This window comes from Schistocerca serialis, chromosome 1 (genome assembly GCF_023864345.2).
Source record: "Schistocerca serialis cubense isolate TAMUIC-IGC-003099 chromosome 1, iqSchSeri2.2, whole genome shotgun sequence".
Classification (NCBI taxonomy): Eukaryota; Metazoa; Arthropoda; class Insecta; order Orthoptera; family Acrididae; genus Schistocerca; species Schistocerca serialis.
The window spans coordinates 1085645309-1085655598 of record NC_064638.1 but is presented as its reverse complement, the minus strand read 5'-3'; the positions used below and the strand labels follow the sequence as shown (position 1 = coordinate 1085655598).

The 10290-nt window shown below is 46.3% G+C and overlaps 1 pseudogene; it reads right to left on the bottom strand.

Annotated features, from left to right (window-relative positions):
* Positions 1-7670: 7670 nt before the first annotated feature.
* LOC126422115 (5S ribosomal RNA) lies at positions 7671-7788 on the bottom strand (annotated as a pseudogene).
* Positions 7789-10290: the final 2502 nt, after the last annotated feature.

The window sequence follows — 10290 nt, the reverse complement described above, 5'->3', positions numbered from 1 at the left end:
CTAGACATCCACTGTGTCTCGAGAATGAATGGGTCGCATTCCGGCTGCTATGCGAAATTAGGAACTGGGTCGGCCGATTCGGCGCCACGCATTTGCGTGCCACTACGACCGCCTTTAGGCCAGCTGTCGTGTCTCGTTGCTGCAGATTTAGGGCTTGCGGACTCCGCCTTCTGGTCGTCGATGCCAAGGCTAAAGGAATCGGGCCACTGGCGAAAACTGCGTCGCGGCAAAAAGTGTGTCTGCGCCGAATTTACTACCGCTACTACCGCGTAGCTAAATCCTCCCGCGTGAAAATAACCTTGTCCTTCCTGGAACACCAGACAGAAATTATCAAGAAAAGGTGCCAAGGGAAAAAGAACATGAAGGGCGAGAAAAAGACTAACGTCGCAGAATCTAGACTCGAATTAATGAAGTAGTGTCGTATAAATACGTATGTTGTTTGTGTATGGCGCTAGAAAGCGCAGTGTTTTACAAGACAGAATTTCGTTCCTGTGATAAACGCAGTACATTGAGCTATCAAGAATTTAATACGCCGCATTGCAGAATTGTTTAGAGTACTTACAATGTTTGACAGCGATCTTAGAACGGTTTCGGAATGGATCTAACGGGATCGCAATGAAGTGTAAAAATAGATGTTCAGTTAACCTAAACGGTAATTTCTGGAGGAAAGGCGATAATGTTCATGCGACAACCAGTAGCTAGAATTATGAGAACCGGAACTCGAGAGAAACTATGTAACAGTTTGACTGCGTCCACTGTATATTCCGGACAGTGCTATACCAGAGATTTTAATATAGAATTTCAGCATGTAAACATTCTTATCGCACAAGGAAGAGACCAGTAAGTCGCAAATAAACTGTACAATAGTTTGAGTATGTGTGTAGATGTACTGCTGACATGACACAAGCTGAAACTTGCGTTGCGAAGTTGAGAGGGGTATCAAAGGTGCCACAAGTGTACGATTTCTATACAGGGCGTACCATAATCAGTAGCGGCCGCTAGGGGAGCCAAGCTGAGAGACTTCTGAACAGTGTGCATCACAGTTAGTACCGCAAACTGACAATGGTGAAAGAATTTGAGGAAAAATGGGGTTGGAGGAAGAGCGCCAAATGATAAATCGCTTGTATGAGACAATATACTCCAACCCACCCTGGCTATGATTCACCGTGTTTGAAAATCGTTCAGGTGGCTGTGAGCAATATGTCACTTAACATCTGAGGTCATCAGTCCCCTAGAACTTAGAACTACTTAAACCTAACTAACCTAAGGACATCACACACATCCATGCCCGAGGAACGATTCGAACTTCCGACCGTAGCGGTCGCGTGGTTCCAGACTGAAGCGCGTAGAACCGCTCGGCCACACCGGCCGTCCACCATGTTTGACCATTATATTCTGTTCACCGGTATTTTATTTTTAATCATTTCGTTATACCACTGTACTGAGTCTTGATTTTTGGGTAAGCGATGACCTTAGGGTTTACTTCATTGCATTTCCACTGGACAAGACTACAGACATTGGTCTAAGCTGTGCAGCTTATTTGAGGCAGTGCAAATGAAGGCGACACAGTTACTGTTTTGGGTCCCACTCACATCGATCATAAACCGCGGGCCAACCGGCAAAGAAGGGAATCGGAGCTGCAGAAGGATGTTGAAAATTAGGCCGGCTAATAAGAAAGAACGAGGTTCTTCGGAGAAACGGTGAGGCCAGGAATATGCGGAAAACACTGGCTAGGAGAAGGGACAGAATGATAGGACATGTATTAAGACATTAAGAAATAACTTACTTGGTCCTGGAGGGAGCAACTGACGGCAAAAACTGTAGGAGGAGACAGCGAATGGAATGTGTTGTATACGACTTCATACTTTTACTTCCACTGCACTCGCATACGGGAGGACGACGGTTCAATCCCGCGTCCGGCCATCCTGATTTAGGTTTTCCGTGATTTCCCTAAATCGCTCCAGGCAAATGCCGGGATGGTTCCTTTCAAAGGGCACGGCCGACTTCCTTCCCCGTCCTTCCCTAATCCGATGAGACCGATGACCTCGCTGTGTGGTCTCCTTCCCCAAACAACCCAACCCAATCCCCAGCTTTACTTCACTTGTATATCTCCAAGCGAACGAAGACGTAAATAACGCAGTAATAAATAGAGTCCCGCTACATCAATTTCAACAATGATGGAGTATCTCCAAGCGACTGGAACAGGAAAGGGAGGTAATGACAGTGTCACGTAAAGTGCCCTCCGCCACACACCGTTTGGTGGCTTGCGGAGTACAAATGTAGATGTAGATGTAGAACGAAGACGTAAATAATGCAGTAATAAATAGAGTCCAGCTACATCAATTTCAACAATGATGGGGTTGGAGCACTAACTAGGTGGCTTCTGTGTCGTGTCCCGAAACGAAATGGCTCCAAGTGTGGGTGGGCTGAGTGGCTGCCACTGGCCATCCGGAATTGCGGTGGCAGAGGGCGCTCGAATTACAGAGCTGCTTTGGATATGGCTCAGCATACACGCACCATTGGCTCCGCAAGGTCCCACGCGACAGTTATTGGCAGTGAACGAAAACCTGCAATTCTGTTTCCTACATAACAACGCCTATAGCGTGGTATAAATAAATGATACCGCAGAATGCAACCAATAAATAACCTAGGATATGCAGAAGTTGGCACAGTAGAGGAAGTAGTGGAGGACTGCAGCAAAACAGTCACAAGACTAACAGAAAAAAATGAATCTTGACTTGGTTTGTACCATGTTTGCCTTACTGATGAACCGTTCCAGTATTCGCCTAAGACACGATGACCAAAGTGAAATTCAAGTACATTGCCCTGAGTGCGAATCCAGTGTATCAAACCATCGCTACGTACTACTAGTCTACTGGGTAAGTGTGAAGCACTCGTATTCAACAAGAGGCCCACCTGATTACAGCCTGAAGGAAACAGTGCCCGGCCGAAGTACCCACAGGTGACTACCGCCAAGCTTTGCTTTAGCTAGTCCGCGCGGTGGCTCGCAGGGTGATGGAATTTTCAATGAGTAGGTCAGCGCCGAGTGCTGGGTGCCGGCTGCCGGTTCCCGTTCTGGGGTACGGCACGGCCTGCCGGCGACTCGCTATCTGATGGCGCGCTACGGCTATCCGGGCAACGATCGGCACTTGTTTTGCGCGGACCGTAAAGCAAGAGCGCAGGCGCAGGTATACGGCACGGGGCCAGAGACAACAGCCTTCCATCACACTGGGTGGCCGCGCCGGGCGCACCTTTGTCGTGAGCGCTCGGCCGTGACCTTTTTTCGAACATAGTCGACATTTCCTGGGCTGTTAGGGGCCTTGGCATGCAAGCACGCACCCGAAGACAGGTAAACACATTACTACTTTTTTTAATTTTTGTTATCGGGCTGCTTCATAGTTTCTCATATCTTTCCACTCGTCTCGCGAAAGGTTTTCCACAATTTCTCACGTCTACCCACCAACTTGTTCGTGTCCATTCTTACGCCAGATCAAATTCAATAAATCAGTAATCTTTGTTTCCACAGTGCTAAACACTGGGGATTTGCCTGTGAAATATTTTATTATGCAGAATAACGACTATTCTGTTACCACACACCTCAACAAAAGTATGGAATCTCTTAGAGATTACTACAATGACTTCTTATAGTCCATCCACTGAGGTTTGTACAGTACTTAACAAAATAAACATAATTCCTTCTGAAAACAAGAACGATTTTGGTTGGTTACAAAAAATCGTTACAAAACAAACCAAGCTCCCTCCCAAATGTACACCTTAAAACAAAAACTGTGAAAAGCGTTATCTGACAATGATGACTATCAGTCTTTAGTAGTGAGTTCTTCCACTCGCCAGGCATGCCCTGGATAAGGCCATGAAGTTAATCTTGGGGTATGAGGTCCCACTTCTCAATGGCAGCTCCAGTGAAATCCTGAAGATTGTCAGGTGGATTCGGACGCTGTGCAATGACCACTTTCAACAGGTGCTATGCATGCTCATTTTCATTCATGCCTGGGGACTGTGCTGGCCCATGCATTCGGTTGATGTTGCGTCTTTGAAGATAACGAGGCACTGCTTAGATTGTCATCGACTAGGATGAAGTTGTCACCGACTTCACGTCTGTAGGGCCTTACAATAGTTTGTAGGACCTCTTGGAGGTTTCGAGGACCAGTCAAATTGCCTTTGATGGGAATTGAAGGGGTCCGCCTCCTCATCCTTATTGCCGCCCATCACACTCCCACCTGAAAATGGATGGACTTCCTGGGCCTATCGGAGTTCCTGGTGTCGTCTAGCGCATCTCCAAACCCTGAACACGTCTAGTGACCGGTCGCAAACCAATCCTGGTCCCGTCAGCAAACATGACATTACTCTATTCTGCAGTGGTCCAATGTGCAAGAGCCCAGATCCTTCGATTGCTTCGGTTCCGTTGGTTCAGTGTCGTCTGGAAAGAAGACCACCCTGATGTAATATCCGATGCACTGTTTCCTCTGAAATACGAAACCCTGTTGCTCCGAAAAAGTCATTTCCGATATTTCTGGCAGCTAATGTTGGGCGCCTGCGAGCCGACAGTTGAAGGAAACGAAACGGTTCAATTGGCTCTGAGCACTATGGGACTTAACATCTGAGGTCATCAGTACCCTAGAACATAGAACTACTTAAACCTAACTAACCTAAGGACATCACACACATCCATGCACGAGTTAGGATTCGAACCTGCGACCGGAGCGGTCTCGCGGTTCCAGACTGAAGCGACTAGAACCGCTCGGCCACACCGGCCGAAAGACCCGACCGCCGTGTCATTCTAAGCTACAGGCGTCCCTGGATGCGGATATGCAAGGGCTGTTGTCAGTTTCGTGACCTTAATTGCCTACCACTGCGACGCGTAAATTTGAAATTTGGCTCAAAAGAGTCTACAACCTTCCTCTGTAGTAACGCAAATGCGTGGCATTCTGTGACGTCACCCACGGGCTCGCCGACGCTTCAAATAACAAGGTGTCGACACATGCGAAAGAAAGGTCACAGCTCACAATTTCATGGAGATGCAAGGTGGGTTAATCAAGTCACCCTGGCTCCAAATTTCAATACAATTCTGTCCAACACCATCGCAAACGTTTCACACAATGGGAAGTTCACACCCCCTCTTACATTTTATCCCTTTTTTTGAGGTCTCTGCGGTGGAGGTCAGAACCGCGACACAAAGCACAACACTAAGCATCGATATTACGCGGTTTTTTAATGGGTGGCTGAGGAAAACATTTCATGCACGCCACCGTTCATAATCGACACGAAAACATACTTCAGCGTTCACTGGGGCTACACTGGTACTCAGAATTTAAGGACGAAAGTAACTTTACGTGATGTAACTGAAGCGCCTAGAACCGCTTGGCCATAGCGGCCGGCTACCTTCGCCATTATGGCCATTTCAATGCTTGTTAACCACTGTTCATGAACTTGCAAAGCACACTTAAAACAGGATATCACAATGAACTATACTGTGCAGTAGAAACAAGAAGGTGGTCAATTCGAAGCTTGTTTAGAACGGAAAAAGCTTTGATTTGACCACAGTATTGTTTCCACTGCACAGTATTGTTTGATTGTGATGTGTTTTCAGAGTGCTTTTCAAGTTCATGAACAGTGGCTAACAGGGTCTGAGCAACCATGGTCGTGGAGATAACTGAACGCACCACGAGAACACAGCCATCACAGTTGAAGGAAGTGAGTGATTATTTAAAAAAAAAAAGTTTTTATGTGACCAGCAGACAACAAAATTAGGACATGGTGTAATAAAGATCTGAGGATGGTCATTACGGACTGAAACCGGTCATCGTCTGAAGAATTGACATTGTGATCAAAGACTGGAATAAAAAACAGTTAACAAAATTGTTTTCCTTCAGTTTCTCCGCAGGACAACCAAAGCACATGTCAATACTGCGCCGCGCGGGATTAGCCGGGTGGTCTTAGGCGCTGCAGTCATGGACAGCGCGGCTGGTCCTTGCGGAGATTCGAGTCCTCCCTCGGGCATGGGTGTAGGATAATTTAGGTTAAGTGGTGTGTAAGCTTAGGGACTGATGACTTTAACAGTTGAGTCCCATAAGATTTCACACACATTTGAACATTTGAACTCAGATGTCTGCATCCATATGAAATATCATTCTTCCCAAAATTACTTCAGGGAGAAGTAGCTGCCGATGCAGATATGAAATGATTTACACAGTATGAAAGTATTTAATTCGACGAGTATAAAAATCTGATTTACAATTTAAAAAGAACCGCATAGAGCTGTAACCGACTACGGCCTGCAATACTGTCTGCTCGTTCAAGCATTGCGAAATGAAAGACCAGCCTCTGCGAACTATGGGGAATCGCGGATGTAGCCGAATGTTTGGTAAAAAGCTTGAAAAGCGAGAGGCCCACCGCGTCAAAAGACAGAGCCTGCCACTTGGCACTTGGACAGCGGGTAGCGTTCACAGACGCGTCCGGGCTGTGAGAAACCAGAACACTGTCTCCCGGCGGGCTCTCACGCTCGAGTCACGTAATTAAGCAGCAGCTACGGTTCCGCTCTTCCGAGAACCAAGTGTCGGGGTGTGTATCCGGTTTCCGTGACGAGCTTCCCGGCAGTGAGGACTGCGATAAATCTGCCCGAGCCACAAATTACGGGCAGTTGCCGTCTCCAGCCGCTAGACAATGACACCTTAACGAGCCTCTGCCACGAGTCGCGCGGCTCTGCTGCCGCCAAACTCTTAGCCAACGGCAGCCGAGGCACGCCTTCTGTAAATGACGGCACGTCTCCACACAAATCAGCTTTCTGCGGCAGTCACTTGTTCATTACAACACTACACGTTTCACTGTTCCACGCCACTATCTTCATGGGAGAATTACGCAGTTACATTCTCGGTATTAACGCGGAACACAGACGCCTTTTCACAGCAGCGTCGAGCGTGGTAGTTACTGGCGAAGAACGCGCCTGGAAAGCGAAAGGTAGCGGGGTCGAATTCCCGTTGGACTACGAAATGTATCTTTCACCTCTAGATGATGTGGTCATTGGTCAGGAACGACAAATGTTTCGGATTCCACGCTAAACTGTGGCTCTCCTTTCCGCAATGGGATAACTGGAGTAGGATAGGGAAATGCAAATCGCCGCAATGCAGTGGCGTTCAATTGAAAAAAATGGTTCAAATGGCTCTGAGCACTATGGGACTCAACTTCTAAGGTCATCAGTCCCCTAGAACTCAGAACTAGTTAAACCTAACTAACCTAAGGACATCACACACACATCCATGCCCGAGGCAGGCTTCGAACCTGCGACCGTAGCGGTCACGCGGTTCCAGACTGTAGCGCCTAGAACCGCTCGGCCACTCCGGCCGGCTTCAGTTGAAAGACCAGGTCGTTGAAGCACACGCAATTGTTATTATTTCACAGCAGTAGGCTAAGCGAAGTACAGATAATTTTTTTCAGAAACAGCACTACAAACTAAACACCACCCGAACAAGCTATGAACGCCCAACAGCACCGACCGCCCGCCGTGTCAACCTCAGCCCACAGGCGTCACTGGATGCGGATATGGAGGGGCACGTGGTCAGCACACCGCTCTCCCAGTTGTGTCAGTTTACGAGACCGAAGCCGCAGTTAAGTAGCTCCGCAGTTTGCCTCAGGAGAGTTGAGTGGAGCCCGCTTGCCAACAGCGCTCGGCAGACCGGATGGTCACCCATTATAGTGCTAGCCCAGCCCAAAAGCGCTTAAGTTCGGTGATCTGACGGGAACCGGTGTTACCACTGCGGCAAGGCCGTTGGCTTCAGAAACAGCACGGCTCAAAATAAAGACATAAGTTATATAAGAGTAATAGACGAAAAGTACACTGAGCAAAAGAACTATCACTTTTTCGAAACCCCATAATTGTCTACCACTGCGAGACGTAAGTTTGAAATTTAGCTCAAAATTGCCTACAACCTTCCTCTGTACTGATGCAAATGCGCGGCATTCTGTGACGTCACACACGCTCCAAATGACAAGATTTCGACATTTGCAAAAGACAATCCACAGGTCAGAATTTCATGGATGTGTGAGGTGTGTTAATGATGTCACATTAGAACCAAATTTCACTGCAATTCTGTCCAACGCCATCGTAGGCGTTTCTCACAATAGGAAGGCCATACCCCCTCTTACCAACATTTCATCTCTTCTTTTAAGCCCTTTGCGATGGAGGTCAGAACCGTGGCACGGAGCATTGAAATTACGCGGTTTTCTAATGGGTGGCTGAAGGAAACATTTCATACACGCTGCCGTTCAGAATCTGTACGAAATGCCCTCACAAGGTGGCATGAAGCGCGGGAATGAAACCACCCCTTCCCTTGGGGCATTAATTTCCACACACTTCCCAGTCGAAAACAAGTTCGCAGTGTATTGACCAACAGGACGACGTTCGTGACAACCTTTCCAATGCTGACACCCTCCTGGACAACTACATTCTTCTCTATGGGCATCGTGGAGCTGCAACCCCATTGAACGTTTGCGATGCCTTTGGAGTGTAGTGCGACCGTAATTTTTGCTCTGGTGTATAGTGTGGAACCACTAGACACCGTTCAAAACCATTCGATGAAATTTGAACGTGATCTCAAGGAGCAAAGTGTGTTTATGCATTTGCATGCATTTTCAGCCCTCCTGTTTCACGCCTTCTTTGTGGCGTGATCACAGAGTGCCGCAACTGTGTGAATAAAACGGCAAAGGATCCTTCTAACAGGGCTCCTGCCCCCCAGTTTGGCATCACTCTCGCTGCCATCCACGCACCTTTGCCGTGTAATGTAACTGTCAGAGACATAGACGCCCATCTAGCTGAGTAGTGGCTCGTGCCTGCTCTAGCGCCTGAAGGTAGGCAACCCCTTCGACACCCCTTAGGTGGGGTTGCTTGAACATTCATTGTGCAAAAGAGGTAGAGAGGAAATTCCTAACACCATAAAAAAAAATAAAAAAACACGTATAGTTTGTCCCTGAGTGTTTACACATACCGAATTACAGTTCATTTACGTGTGAAGTTTTGATTCTCTAGTAATATGATACCTAATGCAAAAGAAAATAAACACTAAAGTTTGGAAACACCTAACATATTAACTCACCCTCTTCAGAAAAAGTGCTATTGTCACTTCATGTGTGTTAGTGTAGTAGTTATTTCCTTATGTTTAGCGCCTGTGGAATACAACTCTGTTTTGTAGGGAGAACATTGTGCTCATGTGGGAGCGATATAGATGCTTGTGAAAGAATCAACTGGTAGCCAAGGTCGCAGGAATTCTTTTTATTCCATGATTACCGGTTTCGGCGAAACTAAAGCCGCCATCATCGGATCTAGGGAGGACAGAAAACACTATAAAAGTAGACTAGGATTCCACTTATATAACGTGTATACATATAAATTTAGTTACATACCTTTGGGCACATACAGGTTACAACATCACGGCAAACAATGGTGATATTAATAGTTGCCTATAACACGCAGGCCTTACAAAAGTGTCGTAAGCAGTACTTAGGCGTCCAAGAGAGATGACATTATAAATGTTAAATGGTACTTGGCTTGCGCTTGTATGTGATGGAGACACCGGTAATCATGGAATAAAAAGAATTCCGGCGATCTTGGCTACCAGTTTATTGTTTCACATACTACTCTGTGATGTAAGATAGGCTTGTGAGAGTCACATATGTGGTCTCAAAACTTCGCCAGGTACTTTTGGATGAAAGACGGTGGTAACCCACAATAACAATATTGCAAGGTAACCATTTTCTACGACTTATTAACTTTCTTTACCCATATGACAGATTAAATAACAAAAAAACACATGTGACAATTTGTAGAAAAAGTTACAAATAACTCCATTTTGATTTACGGTTACAGATTTAACAAAACACAACACACAATAAATCAAAACTATATTCTCGTAGGTTATTACTTCTTTCCGCTAACCCCTTCAAATGTAATCAAAGTTCATTAATTTCCAGTGTTGAGCCCTAACTACGTATCGTTACGAGACAATTAGACTTTCTATGCGGAGCTAACAAAATCCTATCATCCATTGGTAACATGCACCATGCAACAGACTGCAAAGATGGGTCTATAGATCGACGATAGTAGGACTGAATAAACATTCAGCTGAGGTGATGCTGAGGTAGGGTATACAAGTGAAAGGAAGTTCAAATCAGGGGAGACGTTTAGATGGCTGGTAGTATGTTTCAGCACGCGTTGTAGGCTAGACCTTCGTTCAAAGAATAAAATACAACCAGGAGAGAAATGTTTTTTCTGTCTGCGTA